The sequence below is a fragment of the Bubalus kerabau genome, chromosome 19, assembly GCF_029407905.1.
Source record: "Bubalus kerabau isolate K-KA32 ecotype Philippines breed swamp buffalo chromosome 19, PCC_UOA_SB_1v2, whole genome shotgun sequence".
NCBI lineage: Eukaryota > Metazoa > Chordata > Mammalia > Artiodactyla > Bovidae > Bubalus > Bubalus kerabau.
In genome coordinates this window covers 7752430-7774204 of record NC_073642.1, presented here as the reverse complement: position 1 = coordinate 7774204, position 21775 = coordinate 7752430, and the positions used below count along the sequence as shown (strand labels likewise).

The 21775-nt window shown below is 42.0% G+C and overlaps 1 protein-coding gene across 15 annotated transcripts in view; it reads left to right on the top strand.

Moving 5' to 3' along the window:
* Positions 1-4195: 4195 nt before the first annotated feature.
* MEF2A (myocyte enhancer factor 2A) overlaps positions 4196-21775 on the top strand; it is a 169113-nt gene continuing 151533 nt past the window's right edge. For 4 of the 15 annotated variants that reach the window (XM_055555858.1, XM_055555856.1, XM_055555854.1 and 1 more), the window contains exon 1: positions 4242-4598. The gene's annotated coding sequence lies outside the window, so the exon portion shown is untranslated. Of the gene's footprint in view, positions 4599-13849; positions 13927-21775 lie in introns of all 15 variants that reach the window. The other 11 variants (XM_055555857.1, XM_055555855.1, XM_055555864.1 and 8 more) reach the window with 11 other exon arrangements.

Here is a 21775-nt window from a genome sequence, read left to right as displayed (position 1 = left end):
GGATAATTTGTCCCACAGGCATGTCAATTCAACATAAGGAGACTGGAGCTCATCATACTTCCCTCATCCAGCCCCCTCAGTCCCACCTTCCTTGATTGTCTTCCACTTAAACGATGCTGCAGTTACCCACTCAGGAGACTAAGCCAGAAACCTGGAGGCAGCTGAGTCTCCCCTGCTTTCCCTGATCCCAGATTCAATGGTCAACAAGCAGTCAATTCTTCTAGCTCCAAGTTTTGCTTCTGCCCTCTCCTTACCATCAGGCAACTGTCTTCAGAACAGGTCCTCTTTCTTTCTTATCTCATTTGCGATTTGTCTTCAATGGGTCTTCTGAAAAGCAGATCCCAAACCAAGAATTTTGGTGCATGTGGTTTATTTGGGAGGTGATGTGGAGAAGGCAATGGCACCCCACTCCAGTACCCTTGCCTGGAAAATCCCGTGGATGAAGGAGCCTGGTGGGCTGCAGTCCATGGGGTCGCTAAGAGTCAGACACGACTGAGCGACTTCACTTTGACTTTTCACTTTCATGCATTGGAGAAGGAAATGGCAACCCACTCCAGTGTTCTTGCCTGGAGAATCCCAAGGACGGGGGAGCCTGGTGGGCTGCCGTCTATGGGGTTGCACAGAGTCGGACATGACTGAAGCGACTTAGCAGCAGCAGCAGCAGCAGCTGGGAAGGGCTGTGGGAGAGCTGGAAAATGAGATGTGGGAAGTGAGGGGAGACATCAAAAAGTGTGCTAATGAGTGGATTACTATTGAGGACAACTGGGGCCCAATCCACTGGGACCCCGAGAGAAACTTTGAGGTACATGCCTCAGAATTGTCTTCACAAGGTACGAGGAAGCTGGTGTGTATATCTACTGACCCAAGCAAGCCCTCTCCTGGGGCTAGAGCCTCAACAGAGAAACAGGAAGCCATTAGCATGTGTGGGGACAGTCTGAAGAGATATCTGGGGTTGGAAGGACAGAGGTTCTGACAGCATTGGCTAAACTGCCAGGGCCTCCTAACTGGTTGCCCTGCCTCCAGTCTTGCTCCCTCCCAGCCAACCCCACTACTGCCCTCAGCAAACCTTCTAAAACGCCAAATAGATCTTGCTATTCACCTGCTTGAAATCTGTCAGGGTTTTCCTTTGCTTTCAGAAAGAAATCCAAATGGCCTGACTTGATGGGCTAAGGCTCTGCCCTGTCTCACTCCTGACTGCTCTTCCAGGTTTGTCTCCCACCACTCCTCAAAGCTTGATCAGACCCCAGGCTCCAGGCACACTGCTCTAGCTGTGATTTCTCTCTTGAGCCAAACTCATGGGGTCCTTGCACACAGCAGTTCCCTTGCCTATAGGCTGCTCATAAATATTTAACAAACATTTGACTGTCTACTACATGTCAGGCACTGTGCTAGATACAGCAGGTCAATTAAAGAATAAATCACATGTCTTATCTTCAAGGGGCTTTCTCACCAGAAGGAAGGAAACAGACATACATACAGAAATATTTACACTTCAACTAGGCACTGTATTACAGACGGGCTGTTAGAGAAAATGATGCCTAATAGAGACCTGATGGATGAAAAGGGGTTTATCCTGGACACAGGAAATAGCCTGGTGTGTGATTCGTATGTCTGAACGGGGATGGTGAGGTATGAGGCAGGAAAGGCTGAGGGTAAGACTGACCAGTGGTCTGAGATCTCTGCCTCCTGGGGAGCTTGGGCTTTATTCTTCAGATCATGACATAATGAGAGGACCCCTTTTCATCCTTCTTGGAGGCTTTTTGATTCACTGTGGGGTTGCCTCCTCTAAGAAGACCTCCCTAATTCTCTTCCCCTCTTAGATATTCATCTTCCGTGCTCTTCTAGTCTCCTTGGAAACCCCTCTCGGTGGTTATCAAGCTGGCTTGTGTTTTAAGGTGTACCTCCCCCATAGCCTGCCAGCCTCTTTAAAGGAAGGGCTGCTCCTTCTCACCTATCACACTGCCTAGTACAATGTGGAGCCCCTTCAGCTGAGACACAATTGGACACCTAAGTGCTTTAAGGAGGACAGAAAAAGTTGGAGGACTAAGAGATGCTGCTCTTCCGAAGTTCCTTTGAAGCCACAGGCACATGGCGTCTATGCCCAGCTGAGTGCAGCAAATTGTTGGAGACACTGGACTTCAGACATGCTTCTGAGACCATAAAGGCTGTGATAATTTCCTAAGATTGGTTACTTTAGTTACAAATAAGTGATTATGGTTTGCTAATGGATTTTACAATAGCTGTGCTCTAGAATTCTTAAACTTTTCCCCCTCCTTCCTTCAATTTTTAGACCAGGGCTTTGATTTGCAAGTTGGGGGGGGGGGCGGTTGGGGAAAGAGGTGCTCTTATGCAACACAAACACTCTTCATTTCTGCTTTGGCTAGACTCAAAGCCAAGTTCTCTATCTGACTTTCTGGAATGACCAATAGCACTAAATGGGTAGGAGGTAGGCAGTCTGAACTGAGTCTTCCGTACCTCCAAGACGGTCAGCTTCTGCCAAGGGTGGTAGATGGGAAGGAACAATGAGAGTATGAAAAACTCTTTCAGAAAAATTTGTTCTCATTGTCCCTCTTCTCCTTCCAGGATGAAGAGTAGGTGAATGAGGGAAGCCATTGCTCGTGGGCCCTCCACCGCACCTTTTTCTGAAGGAAAACTGTTCAACTCTTCTGTTTTCTTGGAGCAGAGAAGCCAAATCCAGCTGGCTCTGCAGCTTCTGGCAGGTTAAAAAGTGTGCATTTCCACATGGTTTGCAGGGTCACACCAAATTCTACCTTTTTTTTTTAAACCTTCCTGCTGCTGATTCCTCTGAACACATCGTGGGGCTCTGAGCAGAACTCCAAGTTTATCTGCCAGTGTCTGGTGTTTGTGTGTCCCTTTTGTGTTGGGTTCTCCCCAGTAGGTTGCCTTGTCCTTGAGGGAGGAAGACTGCTAGTCTCCAGCTTCCTTTGAAACTTCCAGTTCCTCTACCCATAGCCTCTGCGAATCTGCTCACTCACCCCAACCACTTTGTTTTTCAAGTGCCTTGGGAATGAATTTTTCATCTTCAAACGAATATAATTATTTGGCTCTGTGTCCACTGCATAGGTGCAGCTAGGCAGCGTGGCTGTAGAAACGTTAGGCGAGCAGCCTTCACGATGCAGACCACAACGGCTCACTTCCTAATGACCTCCCTCGACAAAAACTAACAGCTCCCCAAACACATCTCCTTCGCACCTCTCTCAGAAAAGGCAATACGCAGGGTGGTCAGGAGTTCAAGTGCCCAGTGCCCTCCTCTTCAGCTGTAACCTCAGAAGGTCACTTCAGCACTCGAGCTTCCTTTTCCTCCTATGTAAAATGGGAACAGAAACTGAATCTACTTCATAGGGATGTTGTAAGGATGACGAGCTATCAAATGCAAACTATTGACACAGTTCAACGCTCAAGGTATACCAGCTGCGACTACTAGCAACTATTACTAGTAGTAACGACTAGTAGGTTGAGTCTCTCTTGGGACGCAGGGAGCCTGGCTGACCACCCTGAAAGGCGTCGCCCACCTTCCACGCCGCTTCAAGTCCCGCCGTCTGGGGGGGCCGGGGTCCGACCTGCCTCGGCGTGCAAGGGGCCTGGGTCCCACCGCGCTCGCTCAGGGCGGGTGGTCTGGTGGCAGCCCCGGCAAGGACACAGGTGCGGTCCCGGCCGCACCGAGGCCGTGAACGTGGCGAACGGAGGTCGGGGGTCGCCGAGTGCGCCAGGCGGGCGGGGGTCCGGTGGCGGCTCCAGAAGCCCGGCGGGCGAGGTCCGGTCCCTCCCGAGCGACGCCGCCTGGACCCCGACTCGCGGCCACGCCGGGCGCGCGCCCCGACGCCGGCCCCGCCCCCGGGAGCCCCGCCCCCTGGCGCCCCGGGCTGTCCGGAGCAAGCGGCCGCGCGAGGCGACCCGCCACGCGCCTCGTCACTGGAGCCGCTCCCGGCCGGGCCTCGGCGGCTGCTCTGGGAGGCCGCCGCGGGGGAGGCGGGGGCTGCGGGGCGCGACGCCGCCGGGCCGCCCCGCCCTGGGAGGCGCCCGAGCCCTCATCAAGTGACCAATATCCCTTCCAGGAGAACACGGTCCTTCTGAGGGAAGCGGGCTCCGGCGCGCAGCCCCGGCGCCAAACCGCCGTCATCTCCTTCCTGTGCCGGGTGATTCGTCTCCTCACCCACCCGAAAAAACATAGTCCGCCCCGCGCGCCTTTGTGGGGCAGTGCTCTTCCTCACACGGTGTGGCTCTCCCGGCCCGTAACCTTTGTCTTTCCCACTCCAAGTGCTCTGGGCCAAGAAGATAACTCAGCCCTGAGAGGGAACCTGAAGGGAGACGCTAGAGAGGGAGCAAGGGGAAAGCAGGGAGAGGCGAGCCTGGCGGAGGAACACAGAGGGCCGTGGGAGCAGTGCGCACGCGCGCCGACGGAACGAGTTCCGGTCTGGCCGGGGCCTGTCTCCTAAAAATAGCCCCGGTGTGGGGATCCGTGCGCGGATGTCCCGGCGAGTCCGGGGCTGAAGGAGGCGGCTCCGGGCGGCGCGGAGCGCGGGTGGCGGGCCCTGGCTGCGGCGTGTGCGCGCCCGCCCGCATTCGCCGGAGACCGGGTAAGGGCCGCGGGCGACAGGGCTCGGTCGGTGGGGTCGGTGGGGCCCGAGGGGCTGCGTCTCGGCGAGAGGACCGGGTGAGGGCTGGGGGGCGCCGGGGCGGGGGGCGGCGCCGCTCGGGAGGGGCGCCCGCGGGGCCCCCGGGACGGCGGCGCGGCGCCGCGTCCCGCTGGCAGAGGCCGGGGCGGAGGCGCGCTGCGGCGGGCCGGGTGGGGTGCGGGGAGGCGGCAGCAGTGGTCGCGTCGGGGTCGGCGCCTCCTGTGGAGGTGGGGGCGGGGTGCCCCGAGGGCGGGCCCGCGGGCTGAGGGGCGTCGCGGGCCGGCTGAGGGAGGCGCGGCGGCGCGGGCTGGGCGCTCGGAGTCTCCCGGGGCGCACGTCGCGTCTGGGGCTGGGGGGCGGTGGCGGACGTCGCCTCCTTGAAAGTTGAGGGAGTTCCCTGGGGGTCCGGAGGCTCTCTGTGGGGAAACGCCCGAGGGCCCTTTTCTTAATCTTGCCGTGGAGGCAGGGGTCTTCCCGAAGCGACTGACCCCTGCTGCAGGGGGCGTTTTGCGCTCTTGTTGGAAGAAGTTCCCTCACTTCTGTTTTGGAAGAAGGTTGGTCTAACGGAGCGGAACTCTCTGTGTGTGTTGGGGTGTGTGTGTGTGTGTGTCACTGGCCGGTTCGGTACTTGGGGCCAGAAGGTGGCCTGGGCTGGGGGCACCTTCGGGTGCGGACTCCCGACGGTGCAGGGAGACGTCGCGGGGAACAAGGGTCAGCATAGGGAACCGCTCGCTGCCCCCCGGACGTCCATCCAAAGTAGATCCCGGCTCGCAGGGAAGGTTTTCTGTGATGGAAACTTTGTCCTTCAATTCGATTCTGTCTGTCTTTGATCCATAAGGATCCCTTAGTAGGTGAGATAGTGTAAACAAGTTTGGAAATGTGAGCGTTTCTGAATCAGAAAAAACAAGTTGTTGTGTTCTCTCTCCCCCGCCCCCCTTAAAGTGTCACTGTAAAAATGTCCTCAGACCTGATGACTGATTGCTGAGATAAGAAGCGCGCATCCTGTCAGGATCCGATAGGGATCCATGTGTGGATTGAAGAGTCATAGCACAGTGTTAACCTGCATTTTAGTTTACAGTGAGATTGTGATTCTAATAAGTGTGCTTTTAAAACGGCCTGCTGTGGTGTGTTAAGAGTTACGTGTATTTTTAAGAAAAATATTGTCTGAAAATTGTCAAGTTTTAGTGCAGTATGTTTTCCATGTGTATTTTTTTTTTTAGTAAATGGAGAGAAGGTTCTCTAAAGCTGTAATTAGGTGTACATTACACAAGAGCACTTTTCCTTTAAGAATCCAGCTGTGTTGTTTTGGCAACTGCCAAGTACTCCAGTTGTCAGTTTTAAAATCTGTGTTACCTTGGCAGTACTTGTACAGTCTGTGGCAAAGGTAAACAAAATAGCTTAAAGATTTTTTTCTGCAAACACAGAAATGGCATTTATTTTAGTATGAATTTAAGAAATGAGGATAAAATAACTCTTGTTTATTATGACTTTTGTATGTGCATCTTTTGGTTTGGTTTATTTTTGAAGTTATAAGTCTTTACTCGTGTCTTTTCTTGTGAAGGGCAGCTTTTGTTTTAGGAAAAAAGTCAAAAGTGTCTTCACTAAAGTGGATGACAAATTTAGTTAGACTTTATATCAAACAATGAACACGTGTTATGTGTCTAGTTCTGTATGATGATGCACTAACCGATTCTGAAATCATTTTTAATTTTCAGTGAGCAGTGTAGTAAAGTGTAAAAAGTTGTGGTAATGGTGTTGCAATGAAAATACTGAAGAATTAAAACTGTGATTTAAGTATTTTGTAGACACAGTCTTTAATAAATCTGTTGAAAGAGTGCTTCCAATGAAAGTTTATTTACTAAAGCCATTGTGAGGTAGTAGTGATCTAAACACAATTATTTCATTTAATTCATCCTATTGTTATATATATAACTATGGTTTTATTCATCTTGGAGAAAAGATGATAAAATTATGTTTAACTCCTTAAATTACTTCCCATTGTTTTTTTTTTTTTCTCCCCACTAAATTGTTTAGAGTAATGAGTGATTGAGTGGTGGAGGGTGTTCAGTAGAAGGAAAGTAGCTTTTTGGGGTTTAGAGGTAATAATTGTAATATCACTGTTAAATTAAAGCTTGAGAATGATCTATATTGTTAAGAGTTTTTAATGCTTCCTTAATGAGAGTACTTGTGACAAAGACCTTTGCTTTGGTAAATGGAACTGGAAATAATCTTTTCAAGATGAGCTATTTTGAATGGTGAGGCTTTATTTTTCAGGGCAGTTGCATTATTGCTTTGCATTTTACTTCTAGGATGCAGTGCAGTTTAATTTTATTAATATTCAAGCAGCAGTGTCATCGCTCATTGGTTATCAAGAGAGAAATATTGAAGTGTATTCTGAGAGTAGTTAAGTAATTATGAAAATATTTATTAGAATATGATTTTGAAGTTGAAATATTTCAATAAAGAGTTTTTTTAGTAGATGTGTTTTCTAATCTAGGAGAGAGAAACCATAAATTTGTTACTGGGAAATAGCATGCTTATCAGTCAGGTTTTGGAAAGCCATCTTTTTTCCTCTCCTTTTGCTGCTTTTATAAAGTCTAGCAAGAGGGATTTGTTGTAACACACAATGATGTTGGTCCTCGATTTTCTGTGGGCATTTTAAATTTTATATATTCTGTCTTGTAATCAGACCTTGCATGTATCTTTTTGCTTTGAAAGTTATACACTTGGAAGATATTAATATTACAAAGTCTAGCTGAAATTTTTCTTTTATTAGTGATGGAGCAATGAAAAATAATGTTTTGTGGATTGAATATGTTTAGCATTGCCTTTTTTTCTAGATTAGAAAGAAAATTTCTGAATATTCTTACTAAAGTGAGGAGTGGTCTTTCAGTGTGTAGTAATAAGACAACTATAAATATGGAAAATAAAGTCTATATTCTAGTTAGATAACTTCCTGCAAAAAACACTTTAACACATTGTGCTGATTTGCAAGTAAAGGAAGGCTGCTTGACTTTGTTGTCAGATCTTGGTTCTGATGCCAGCTCTACCACTGACAAAGATATGCGACATCTTCTGTAAAATGGGAAGGAATTATACCATCTGCCCCATAGAATTGTTAAAATTAAATGAATAGGTCCTAGGGGTTGCTTGAGGCTTAATGTACAAAATGTGTACAAAATGTATATTGCCTCATCTCCCTTCATCCCTTCCTTCCTATGAAGATTGTATAGGTGATCTGCCTCTTACATGTACCTTTGTGTTTGTTACCAAAAAGGAGTTCATGTAATGCATAAATACAGGAGAATGCTCATATATTTGTTTGGGATAAAATATCCCAACATCTTAAATTCATTGTCATACATTAAATGTTTAGTTGGCTTATCTGCAATCATTGTTGGATTCTAACTTCCATGATCTCTGTGTATTAAAAAATCAAAGTAAAATGTGAGTATATTTCCTGACTTTCAATGAAACATATCTCTTAGTGATATCTGTGAGAGTCATCTTTAAAATATGGTATTTAAAATTTGAAATTATAAAAAATATTTTTACAACATACCTGGTTTAGTCACTAAGTCACATCTGACTCTTGCATCCTATGGGCTATATGTAGCCCGCCAGGCTCCTCTGTCCGTGGGATTTTCCAGGCAAGAATACTGGAGTGGGTTGCCATTTGCTTCTCCAGGGGATCTTTCCCACCCAGGGATCGAACCTGGGTCTCCTGCCTTGCAGGAAGATTCATTACTGACTGAGCCACTAGGGAAGCCTGGTGTATATATATGTAAAAAATAGCTTTTCTCTCGTGGGGTAATTATAATTTTTTATTCTTCATTTTATTTGTTCGGTGGAACTAAATTATTTTTGTATGCTTTATCTGTGTACTCTATGATAAATGGATGACTCCAGTTTATTATAATTGAGAGTGTAAGCCCATTTGTTAATAAGTCTCATGCATGGCATAGGATATGTGTTAACACATAATAAATACTACATTATATAGATGTTTGTCATTTGTTGATTTTAATAATTACTATTGGAATTGATACTTACTGAACTTAGTATTTTATTTAACATTGAATCATCTTGTTAATCACTTGAAATCATAAAATTAGCCGGTTTATGAGGTGGACTCTCAGATATTTGAACAATGGTGTAGGACAGCAGATAATTTACTACTTCATCAGTTTAATGATTGATGATGCTGAAAGCTAGAGGAATTGTTAACAAGGGTGCAAAAACATACTAGCTGATCTGATTTCTAATAACTATCAACCAAGGCACATCTTTTTATGGTTGTCTTGAGTCAGTACTAATTTTATTTTCCGCCTTATACAAATACAGAAACTTTAATTTATGAACTTAAATTCAGCAATCAATAAAGTTACATTGTTACATGTTTTGAGAAATGTTTTGGTAGTGGGTGGTAAATTTATACTGCATGAGCTGGACCTTTTTCAGCAGCTTATTTTTGTTGCCAGCAGCATCATTGTGGAGGTTGACTTGGATTACTTTGAGGTATGATTTGTCACCCTTGGAACAAAAGGATACTCTTCATGTAACCTAGTAAGAAAACTAATAACTGTTGGCTTATTAAAACAAGGTCTTTTGCATTGACTAATACTGTGTTTACTTGTCTTATTTTTTATCCCCACCCCTACCAATTTATCTTTTACATAAAGACTAGAATTGTATTTCTTTTTTTTTTTTTTTAGAATTATATTTCTAAAATTCAGATCTAAATGTTATACTTCTTTTAAGAAAAACTTCAAAGGCATATAAAATCAGTAAAGAGGTAGGTAGTAATGTAAGAGATAAGAGGTTGATCTCTAAAATCTGACTGCCTAAGTTTTAGAATACCCACTCTAGCACTTTTTGTTCTTTGGCAAGTTCTCAATCTTCTTGAAGCTCAGCGTATAAAACAGTGATTATAATATTATCTACTTTGCAGAGTTGTTGAGAGGATTGAATGAGATGTATATTATCAAGCTTTTAGCACAGTGCTTGGTACCTAAAAATGTAGTTTTTTTTTTCTTACTGTTACTATCATTACTACTACTGCTGTTGCCATTATTAATCATGGTTCACTTCATAATATATTCTATCCTATCTTTTCAGGCTTATTGTCAGCAACAAGCCTTCAGTTTCTATGACCCAGTTAAGGCCAGCTGTTTGCTCTTCCCTGAAAAGGCTATTATTTTCATGCTGATGTCTCCCACTTTTATTTTTCTGGTCCAGAATTTTCCTGATTTTGATACCCACTTGGAAATCTAGTTGGGATTTCAAACATAATGTTAGCTACATGACTAAAATATAGCTATTTATTCCTTTCTCCCAGCCTTCTTCCTCCCTCTTATGTTCATACCCTGATGTCTCTGCTGGCCTTCCCCGTCTGAGTAGGTGGCAGTACTCAAGCCAGAAACCTAAGATAACATTCTGGATTCCTTTCTTTTCTTTCAGATCCAGTCTATCCACACTTTCTGTTGTACCTTTGGAGTTTATCTTGCACTAATCCACTGCTCTTAGCCTTCATTGTGAAGTGAAAGTCACTCAGTTGTGTCCGACTCTTTGCAACCCCAATGGACTATGCAGTCTATGGAATTCTCCAGGCCAGAATACTGGAGTACATAGGTGTTCCCTTCTCCAGGGGATCTTCCCAACCCAGGAGTCGAACCCAGGTCTCCCACATTGCAGGTGAATTCTTTACCAGCTGAGCCACCAGGGAAGCCCTTCATTGCCGCCTCTTTATTTCACGGCATCATGATCTCTTACATGAATTACTGCAGTAGCCTCCTAACTGGGCATCTTGTTTCTTTTCCTGTTCCTCATAAGTTCTTTATTCACACCGCAACCCTAGGGACCATTTTAAGAGCCTCAATCTTGTCATTTTTCCTTAAACTTCCCATTCTGATCTTTCTTATTCTCATTGTCTTTTCCTTCATTGGAGGCCAGCCACTTGCACCTCTCAGAGTTTTTTAAACTCTTTACTTCCATTTTAGGGTCTTGTGCACTTTTTGTACCACCTGCTTGAGATGCTTTTCATAAGGCTGACCTGGCCGGACTCTTTGGAACTTGGCCCAAATCTCACTTCTTCACTCAGACCATCCTGTTTAATGTTGCAGTCCAGTAGTTACTCTCTCCCACATTTTGTTTATTTCCATTAAGAATATTTAGTATATTTGTAGGTATCTTGTTTGGTTATTGTGTAAGTATGATGTTTATTTCTGTTATCTGAATGTAGTATTTCTGTAGCTTGTTCATGTTTTTGCCAGGGATTGGAATGCTCCATTGTTCATATACCTACTGAAATACTTATCCTTTAAGTTATACCCCAGATATTATCTTGATACTGATTTTAATCTTTTTAGACAAATTTTACCTCCCTTGCTCTCAATGCAAACAATATTTGTAGAGTAAAATGCATTATTGAACATTTCAGTTCAGTTCAGTTGCTCAGTCATGTCCAACTCTGCGCCCCATGGACTGCAGCATGCCAGGCCTCCCTGTCCATCGCCACTCCTGGAGTTTACTCAAACTCATATTCGTTGAGTCGGTGATACCATCCAACCATCTCATCCTCTGTTGTCCCCTTCTCTTGCTGCCTTCAGTCTTTCCCAGCATCAGGGTCTTTTCCAGTGAGTCAGTTCTTTGCCTCAGGTGGCCAAAGTATTGGAGTTTCAGCATCAGCATCAGTCCTTCCAATGAATATTCAGGACTGATTTCCTTTAGGATGGACTGGTTGGATCTCCTTGCAGTCCAAAGGACTCTCAAGAGTCTTCTCCAACATCACAGTTCAAAAGCATCAATTCTTCGGCGCTCAGCTTTCTTTATAGTCCAACTCTCACATCCATATGTGACTACTGGAAAAACCATAGCCTTGACTAGACAGACTTTTGTTGGCAAAGTAATGTCTCTGGTTTTTAATATGCTGTGTAGGTTGGTCATAACTTTTCTTCCAAGGAGTAAGTGTCTTTTAATTTAATTTCATAGCTGTGGTCACCATCTGCAGTGATTTTGGAGCTCAGAAAAATAAAGTCTGTCACTGTTTCCCCATCTATTTGCATTGAAATGATGGGACCAGATACCATGATCTTAGTTTTCTGAATGTTGAGTTTTAAGCCAACTTTTTCACTCTCCTCTTGCACTTTCATTGAACATTTAAAATATTGTAGTTGACGTCACTCTCTTCTGCTAGGCTAAGTTCCTATGTCAGAGATACTGCTTTGGTCTTTTAGTATGTTCAATACACACCTGTCTGTCTTGCCACATAGTGAATGCTCAGTAAATGTTGAATTGAGTGAAAGTTGTCTGAACAACTAAGATGACCAACCCAAACCAAGTTTTCCAAATGAGACTTTAAAAATGATAAAAGTGCTTTCCAGATTATAAAATACTGGTTTGTGCATTTTTTTGTACATATTGACATGCATTCTGGGTTAAGATTAGAATCCCAGACTGTTGAGCATTTTCTGAGATTCCATCTTGTGAGAGTTTTTGTTCCCAGCATTAGGAACCTAACCACTGTTTGTAATGGTGAAGATCATTCTACATTCTAAACATGTGACTTACAAATGAGATTTTGAAATGTAACTTATTTGCATGTTGGGGACTACTTTGTCAAAATGTTTATTTTGGTGATGAAAACTTTTAATAGTGTTAAAGTGACGTGGATCATGAAGAAAAGGGAGAAAAGAATCTGGGAGTCAAAAGATTTTATTTTTCAGAAATGACTCAGTTTACCCAAAGTAATGTTTTGGTGTTGGCAGAAGGTTGTCGTTGTTTTAATGTTTTGTTTTGGGAAAACTTTAAATGTAAGTTATAAGACTAATACAGTGAGCTCATATACTTGTCACCTAGATTCATCAATTGTTAATATTTAGTATATTTGCCTTATGGTTCGCTGTATTTGCAGAGTGATTTCAAAGTCTGGAAACTGATATTATTTTATCTATAATTTGAAGCTCCTTCATTACATCTTATAGAGGATACCAAAGATTCAAGTGTATTCAGTTAAAGTTAGAGGCGTATCTTTTGAGGCAGAACATCACAGATGCATACAAGGGATAGAAATGCTGCATTAATGTACATTGCTGACAAGGAAACCTCATATTAAACATCCAGCATACCATGTATTACGATGTAATAGCAGAAATCCACTCTCTAGATCTTCTTTTTCCTACTCTACCCTCCTCCTTTTCGTGTCATAATTATTGTTATTGTTGAGCCATTTGAGAGTAGGTCTCATACATCGTGATCCTTTACCCCTAAATGCTTCAGCAATGTTGCCTAAGAACAAAGAGATATTCTTACATAACCACAGTATGATGGATTCAAGAAATTTAATATTGATACAGTAGTTTATTATACAGTTCATGTTGGAGTCTCTTCAGTAGTGCCAGTAAGATTCTTTAATAGTTTTTTTTTTAACTCCTTTTTTATTTTATTTTAGTTGTCATATATCCTTTAACCTGAGACAGTCCTTGAACCTTTTCCCCCATGAAATCGTTAGTTTTGAGGAGTACAGTCTTTTGTTTTGTAGGATGTCCATTACTTTGGGTTTGTTGTGTTGCTTCTTCGTTGGTAGATTCAGGTTCTGCGTTTTTGGCAGGAATACCACATAAGCTTTGATGCGCTTTCCTTCAGTGCATCACTATCAGGAGGCAGTATCATGTCTGTCTGATCCCTTGTTGTTGATGTTTACTTGTATCACTAGTTTAAGGTTTGCCTACCAATTTTTTCTCCATATAAAAATTTTCATTTTCCTCCTTGTTATTATTGAATAATCTTTGGGGAGCTGCTTTGAGGCTGTGTTTTTGTTTTCCCTAAAATGTTCACATAATGGTTTTAACATTCATTAATGATTTTTGCCTGAATCAGTTATTGTACAGTGGTTCCAAAGTGGCGTTTTTTTACTGTTTCTTCTACATTTGTTACTTGGCCTTCTAGTAAGTTGTAAATTAGAGCTTTTCCTTCTCATTTGTTTATTTAATATCAATATAAATTCAGAGATTCTTTTTTTTTAAGTAGATTATTCTCTCATTACTTGTCAGTATTCACTTTGATGTTCCAAATTAACTCAGATTTGGTCAGTGGGAGCTCCTTCAAGTTAACTCATTGTTTTGACACATTCCTATCATTTTTGGAGCACTTCATTCCTTTTGAGACAAAAGATATTCCAGGTTCATTGTCTGCTTTTTCTGCTACTGTCCTAGAATCAGCCATTTCTTCAAGGAGTCCTGGTTTCTTTTCATTGGGTCAGAGTATTTAGAAATCAAGAACTGGACAGCAGGTAAGCTTGTTGACACTGGAATATCATTGTTTTGAGCCCTTTCAGCTGACCAAGTTAAGAAATTTTGAGTTTATGCAGATTGCTCAGGCAGTAGATTGTAATTTTTCTTTACATTCCTGAAACACTTTGCAACAGAATCACTTCTTTTGAAACTGTTAACCATTTAAGTGACTAATTTGTCCTGTAATTTTTCTGTTTAATTTTGTAACGGTTGGGTCTCATTTTCCAAAACTTATTTTAAACTTTGTGGAAATAGGAATTCTGTTTTGTATCTTTGTTTGTTCAGTGAATATGTTTCACAGTGCCTTGAGCATGATTGGTACCCATGTGTTGTTTATATTATAAATATAATAATGACTCAGTATTATTTTTATTAGTGTTATACCATAGTCAAATAATCTTGTGTTTTGTTAAAAGTTTTATGGAAACTTTTAAGTGAATTGATGATTCATTTGTTTTGTTTTTAATAATTCTGCTAACCTTGAAGTAGAAAGTTTTTCAGCTTTAAAACTTTAAAAACCTTATTCCTGAGACTAAAGTATGTAATTAAAGAACATCAAAATGACTAATCCTGGCATTGCTGTTTTGTAGTGTTCTTTAGCCTTTTCTGGGCTTCACTTTAATTATAAAATGAGATGATATCTAGATCCTTTTTAACTCTAGATTTTATGCTTTATATTTAATTAACATTGACTTGTTTATGAAAGTAAAATTAAGTGCTGCAAAGTATAGTGGAAAGAATATTGTGTTCCTGAGCCAGAGGTCATTGGGTTCTAATTCTTTGTAAGCATTGTGTTACTTTGGTAATTTATTTCATAGTTTGGTTTTCATTATCTTATTCAGTCCACAGGGCTACGTGATGAGGAATAAGAATGAACACTTTGCTGTGTGCTTGATGTGTGGAGTGCTGCAGGAGCACATAGAAGGCACAGTTTACCCAGTTTCAGGGAGATCCAACCAGTCCATCCTAAAGGAAGTCAGCCCTGAATATTCACTGGAAGGACTGATGCTGAAGCTGAAGCTCCAATACTTTGGCCACCTGATGCAAAGAGCGGACTCATTTGAAAAGACCCTGATGCTGGGAAAGATTGAGGGCAGGAGGAGAAGGGGACGACAGAGGATAAGATGGCTGGATGGCATCACAGACTGGATGGATATGAGTTTGAGCAAGCTCCAGGAGTTAGTGATGGCCAGGGAGGCCTGGCATGCTGCAGTCCATGGGGTCACAAAGCATTAGACATGACTGAGCAACTAAACTGAGGAAAATTTATCCCAGTGACTTCTTCAACTTAGGTTGAAGTCTAAAGGGTGAATAGGACTTAGCTTTGTGAAGAGAATGGGTAGAGTTTACCAGACCTGTAATAAAGACAAGAAATATGCTTAGGGAGCTTAGATTACTTGGAGAAACTCAAAGAGTACCTATGAATGAATCAAGCAGTGCCAGAGAGATGACACTGGAGAGATAAGTAGGGACCAGATTTGAAGAGCCCTTTAAGCTATGTTAAGGAATTTGTGGGGCTTTCCTGGTAGCTCAGATGGTAAAGAGTCTGCCTACAATGCGGGAGACCTATGTTCGATCACTGGCTCGGAAAGATCCCCTGGAGAGGGAAATGGCAACCCACACCAGTATTCTGGCCTGGAAAATCCCATGGAACGAGGAGCCTGGTAGTCTACAGTCCATGGGGTCGCAAAGAGTCGGACACGACTAAGCGAATTTGTATTGTATTTTAGGGAAAATCTTAGCATCTTAAGCCTGGCAGGAAATTAAAAGGTAATACTGATTGCTCTGTGTCAGCTTCTTTGGAGAGAGTTAAAGTTGGTAGGTAGGGAGAGTAATTGAGGAGGATATTCCAAAAAACTAGTTCAAAGGGCTAAGGTGGCCTGGACTATGGTAGTGGAATGAGGATTGAATAAATAGTTGGATTTGAGAAGATACATAGTAGGGGCTTTTGGAAGGTTAAAGAGTAAGAGTTTAGGGTGATTATGGCTTGGGCAGTTGACAGAATGAATGAGTTTACTGAAATAGGAAGCACAAGGGAGGATTAGGCTCTGGAGGAAGATGATGAATTTACTTGTGGTAGAGTGCTTAGGTGGATTAAGAGGGTATAGTCAGAGAGTGGGATGAATAATTTACTCTTAGAAGTGGAACAGTTCCTGTTAATGACAGTGTCTAAGGAGTTGGCCATGGAATGGGTATTTGAAGAGAAGTGGAAGTGAAGATATGTAATGGGCAGGGAAAGAGGAGCAATTGTCTATTTAAAAAAGCCTAAGTATGTGCTTGCCCTAAGGCAGAGTAACTCTGTTTTGATTATCTCAAGATTCTCAGTGTTTGCCCTTGGAAAATAAAAGTGAAATCCTTCAGATATTATGTTTTCAGTTGATGATGTTTGTCAGTTGTTGTGTCCAAATGTTTTTGACCCCATGGATTGCAGCACGCCAGGCTTTCCTGTCCTTCACCATCTCCCTGAGTTTGCTCAAACTCATGTCCATTGCGGAGACGGAAATGGCACCCCACTCCAGTCTCTTGCCTGGAAAATCCCATGGACAGAGGTGCCTGGTAGGCTGCAGTCCATGGGGTCGCGAAGAGTCGGACACGACTGAGTGACTTCACTTCCAATGCATTGGAGAAGGAAATGACAACCTACTCCAGTGTTCTTGACTGGAGAATCCAAGGGATGGCGTATCCTGGTTGGCTGCCATCAATGGGGTTGCAGAGTTGGACATAACAGAAGCGATTTAGCAGCAGTAGCAGCAGCATGTCCATTGAGTCAGTGATGCCATCCAGCCATTTCATCTTCTGCCTCCCCCTTCTTCTTCTGCCCTCAGTCTTTCCTAGCATCAAGGTCTTTCCCAGTGAGTCGACTTTTTGCATCAGGTGGCCAAAGTATTGGAGCTTTCAGCTTCCTCATCAGTCCTTCCAATGAATATTCAGGGTTGATTTCTTTTAGAATTGACTGGTTTGATCTCCTTGGTGTCCAAGGGACTCTCAAGAGCCTTCTCCAGCATCAGTTCTTTGGCACACAGCCTTCTTTATGGTTCAGCTCTCACATCCGTACATGGCTACTGCAAAGACCATAGCTTTGACTATATGAACTTCTGTTGGCAAAGTGATGTCTCTGCTTTTTAGTACACTGTCTAGGTTTGTCATAGCTTTTCTTCCAAGGAGCAAGCGTCTTTTAATTTTGTGGTTGCAGTTAAGATTTTCTTAAGTTAAACAAGCAAAAAAAGAAAAAAGCCCACAACATATAAACATATCTTTCTTAACAAAGCAGGCTGTTTAATTGCTCCAGGCTCATCTTGTATTTTACCTTTCCCAGTCCTGGAATCACCTTCTTTTCTGAAGAGCCTTGGCTCCTTTTATTGGAGGATGGCATTTAGAAACCAAGATCTGGGTAGCTAGGTGTGCTAATTGCCCCTGAGGTATCATTATTTCTATGCCTTCTCAGCAGAGCTAAGAAATATATGTATACTAACCCATACATTCACATCTACAGTTGTTTCCACTAAAATGTAGCATATGTGTCCCTAAAAATCACTGTGCTGTGCAGAGTTGTGTAGTAAACATCATGGGGTTTTTGGCATCAATGGATCTAGGAGAATGTACTCAAAAAGGCTTCCCTTGTGGCTCAGTGGTAAAGAATCTGCCTGCAGTGCAGGAGGGGTGGGTTCAATCCCTGGTTTGTGAAGATCCCTTGAAGGAGGAAATGGCAACCCGCTCTAGTATTCTTGCCTGGAAAATCCCGTGGACAGAGGAGCCTGGCAGGCTACAGTCCTTGGGATTGCAAAGAGTCAGACATACTAAAGCAACTGAAGACACACACACAGGAACCTAATAAACCTATTTAATAGCAGCCATGGTTTTAACTGTGGTTAAATACAGTTTTAATTGTATTAAATGGTTTAAGTAATCATAAAGAGTAAATATGCCTTTTTAGTATGGGAAAGACATGAAGTTTGCTAATGTAGATGAATTTTGGAAGGGTTGTGGCTTGTGAATTATTATGAAGTCATAGATAGTTACCTGAAATCAGATGAAACAACATTAGATGTGGATGGATGTGGCTCGTAACAGATGCTGTTATATTATGGACTGTGGTAGATCATTTTCATTTGAGTCAATTCTCCCTTGGGTGCCTTGCAAATTTATTCTTCATTTCTGTAATTTGTTTTCTAATTTTTTTAATTCAGTTACTTTTAACTTTCTTGTTTTTGTTTTTAGTTTTTCAATTGCTGTCTGAGTCAAAGTGGTTTTCATATCCTCAAATGCTTGTTTGAAGATATTAATCCAATTATTAATATAATAGTTCTTAATTACTAGGGATACTACATTAATAGAAAATATTTAATTCTGTTTGGAATACTGACTTAAAGATTTTTTTTTCTGCTTTGAGGTTGTTTTTGGTAGGGTTTTTCCCTCACATGATATGTCAAATTCTGTTCCCTGATTTTCTGGATTGCACTTTTCTTCTGTTCATTTTTATGGTAGTGGGTTTTTTTACGGTATTCCTAGTTTAATGGTGCCCTCTTCTGTCAGTATTGAATAGTCAGTAGTTTTTATTTGTCTGTTTTAATGGTTGAAGAGAAGGATTATGAGACTTACAATTCTATGATTCTTTTTGGTCTAGCAAGGCCTTAAAATTTCCCCTTTTTCTTTTTCAAAGGAACCATCCAGTTGCCAAAGGACACACCTCCTTTTTTTCTGTCTTCTCCTAGGGCATTGTGCTTCAAGGTTGTACCACTTTACATGGTGGAGCGCACTTTGAATGATACCTATTCGTTTAAATCACCAGAAGTGTGAACTTCCTTGCCTATATTCTGTGGTCTGATCTGCCCATTTCTCCAGTATTTTCCCAGATTTAGAGTGGGTTTAATATTTTTGTTGATTTTTGCAAGTGACCCTAAGGCCTGTTTGCTGGCACCAAGCCTTGTGGTTTTGTGGGGGTGGAGTGACAGTCTTAGAGGTCAAGCATTGAAATTTGGTAGTTTTTATGTTTCTAATCATGGTTGTTTTGTTGTTGTTTTGGTCTTCAGGCTGGGCTGAAAGCTTGGCTTTGAGTAGAATTTCCTTTTCCTCATTTTTTTCATATGGTTTGTGTTGTGCTTAGTCGCTCAGTTGTGTCCAACTCTTTGCCACCCTGTGGTCTGCAGCCCACTAGGCTCCTCTGTCCGTGGATATTCTCCAGGCAAGAATACTGGAGTGGGTTGCCATGCCTTCCTCCGGGGGATCTTCCCAACCCAGGGATTGAACCCAGTCTCCCACATTGCAGGTGAATTCTTTACCGTCTGAGCCACCAGAGAATAGGGGGAATATTTTTAGTTACTTAGCTAATGCTTCCACCAGCATCCTCACTAAAGTGTCTGCTTTTGGGGGAGGGAGAGCAGGAATCTATTACTTACGCTATTGGTGCTACAGAGCTCTTAGTTATGAAAAGAAATGAGTAAGTCAATTTCCATTGCTGAGCTGGAGTCTTTAGGAAGTACCTTGTAGGAAAGATAAGCTAGTTTAAATATTCTTACTTCATTCTGCTGGCATACAAATGCAGGTTCTAGGTTATTACAGGAGTCTTTAGTACTTTTTTCTGTCAAGTTATTAATTCAAAGATTTATTTCTATAATGTATATTAGAAACACCTTGGTTTTATTATAATATGAATGAGTTATAGGCCTATATTCAACCTAAGACTTGGTACTTCTTTATTCTAATGACAGTATAATATAATACCTTTTTGAAAAAGATAATTTCTAAACTTGGAAATTGATCTGATAGATGTTGATTTCTTTGAAAGTTAAATTACTTGTATCTCTTCTCATTGTTTTTCTGCTCCTTTTCAGCCTTCTCAGTTTTATGATTTGAACTGTTGTTCTTTGATTACAATAAACTGTAGGTATTGTGTTATTTCTTAGTTGTACACTTTTATTGTGTTTAATAGGTTAGCACTGTGTTTATTGTAGCTAAAGTTAATTGGTTCTCTATCTTTTATACTTTATATCTCTGTCTTTTTAACATGAGAAGTTTAACCTAAAGTTGGAAGTTATTTATGTTTGGTTTCTAGAATTTAGTTGCTTAAAATATTTATTATATTTAAACATTTCTTTCCGTAGAATTAACAAGTTTTTGATCAGTGTTTTATGCTGTTGGAGGAGAAATTGACATGTTCTACTAGTCATCATGCATTTATTTTTAAAAATCTAGGCCAGAATTAAAAGGCGTGTTGACTTTAAACATCAGAAATCTTTCATAATATAAATCAAAACCTTTTACTATTAATGATGTGTTTTTGGAATTTCCCTCTGGCCTTTTTCATGGTATTTAAAGACAGTCAGTACTTACGCCCAGCTGTCTGTCTTTTGTACCTCATATATGAGCTTTCATTTCTTTTTTCATAGCTTCCATAAGTCATAAATAATGACTTTACAGGCATTTTATACAGTTTATTTTCCTTGCCCTAAGCCTTTTCTTCCTGGTAAATATGGTAGCCCGGAAGCAGTGTCCGTGGCTCTGTTCCCTTGCGGCTTCCTTTTGTATTTTTTTCATTTTCCATTGTCACTACTTTAACTATTGTTTCTGTATCGTTGATGCAGAAACATAAGCACATATAAGATATAGCTCTTTGCTTATAGTTGGTGATTGTGTAGAAAGGGTAAAACCCGGGTAAAACCCCATTTATTACTGTGCTACATTAATTAACATGTGATGTGTAAATCGTAGACACAGTGTGTAGATTAGGGAGTTCAGGGAAGGAAGAGTTTAGAAGTGACCAGGGGATGCTTCATGGGAGAATTGGTGTTTGAACTGGATGTCAAGCTTTATTGTCAGAAATGTAGAAAATATATTCCACAAAAGGTATTCCATATGTATTGAACCCAGTTTGGCTCAGAAGTTCAGTTCAGTTGCTCATTCCTGTCCAACTCTTTGTGAGCCCATGGACTGCAGCACACCAGGCTTCCCTATCCATCACCAACTCCTGGAGCTTGCTCACTACTCCTGTTTATCATGTCAGTGATGCCATCCAACCATCTCATCCTCTGTCATCTCCTTCTCCTCCTGCCCTCAGTCTTTCCCAGCATCAGGGTCTTATCCAGTGAGTCAGTTCTTCATATCAGGTGGCCAAAGTAGTGGAGTTTCAGCTTCAGCATCAGCCCTTCCAGTTAATATTCAGCACTGATTTCCTTTAGGATTGACTGGTTGGATCTCCTTGCAGTCTAAGGGACTCTCAAGAGTCTTCTCCAACACCACAGTTCAAAAGCATCAATTCTTTGGTGCTCAGCCTTCTTTATAGTCCAGCTCTCACATCTATACCTGACTACTGGAAAAACCATAGCTTTGACTAGGTGGACCTTTGTTGGCAAAATGGTGTCTCTGCTTTTTAATATGCTGTCTAGGTTGGCCATAACTTTTCTTCCAAGGAGCAAGGGTCTTTAATTTCATGGCTGCACTCACCATCTGCAGTAATTTTGGAGCCCAAAAAAATAAAGTCTGTTGCTGTTTCTAGTGTTTCCGCATTTTTTGCCATGAAGTGATGGGACCGGATGCCAAGAACTTTGTTTTTTGAATGTTGTTTTAAGCCAAACTTTTCATTCTCTTCTTTCACTTTCATCAAGAGGCTCTTTAGTTCCTCTTTGCTTTCTGCCATAAGGGTGCTGTCATCATATCTGAGGTTATTGATATTTCTCCCGGCAATCTTGATTCCAGTTTGTCCTTCCATCCAGCCCAGCTTTTCTCATGATGTACTTTGCATATAAGTCAAATAAGCAAGGTGACAATATACAGCCTTGACGTACTCCTTTCCAAATTTAGGACCAGTCTGTTGTTCCATGTTCAGTTCTAACTGTTGCTTCTTGACCTGCA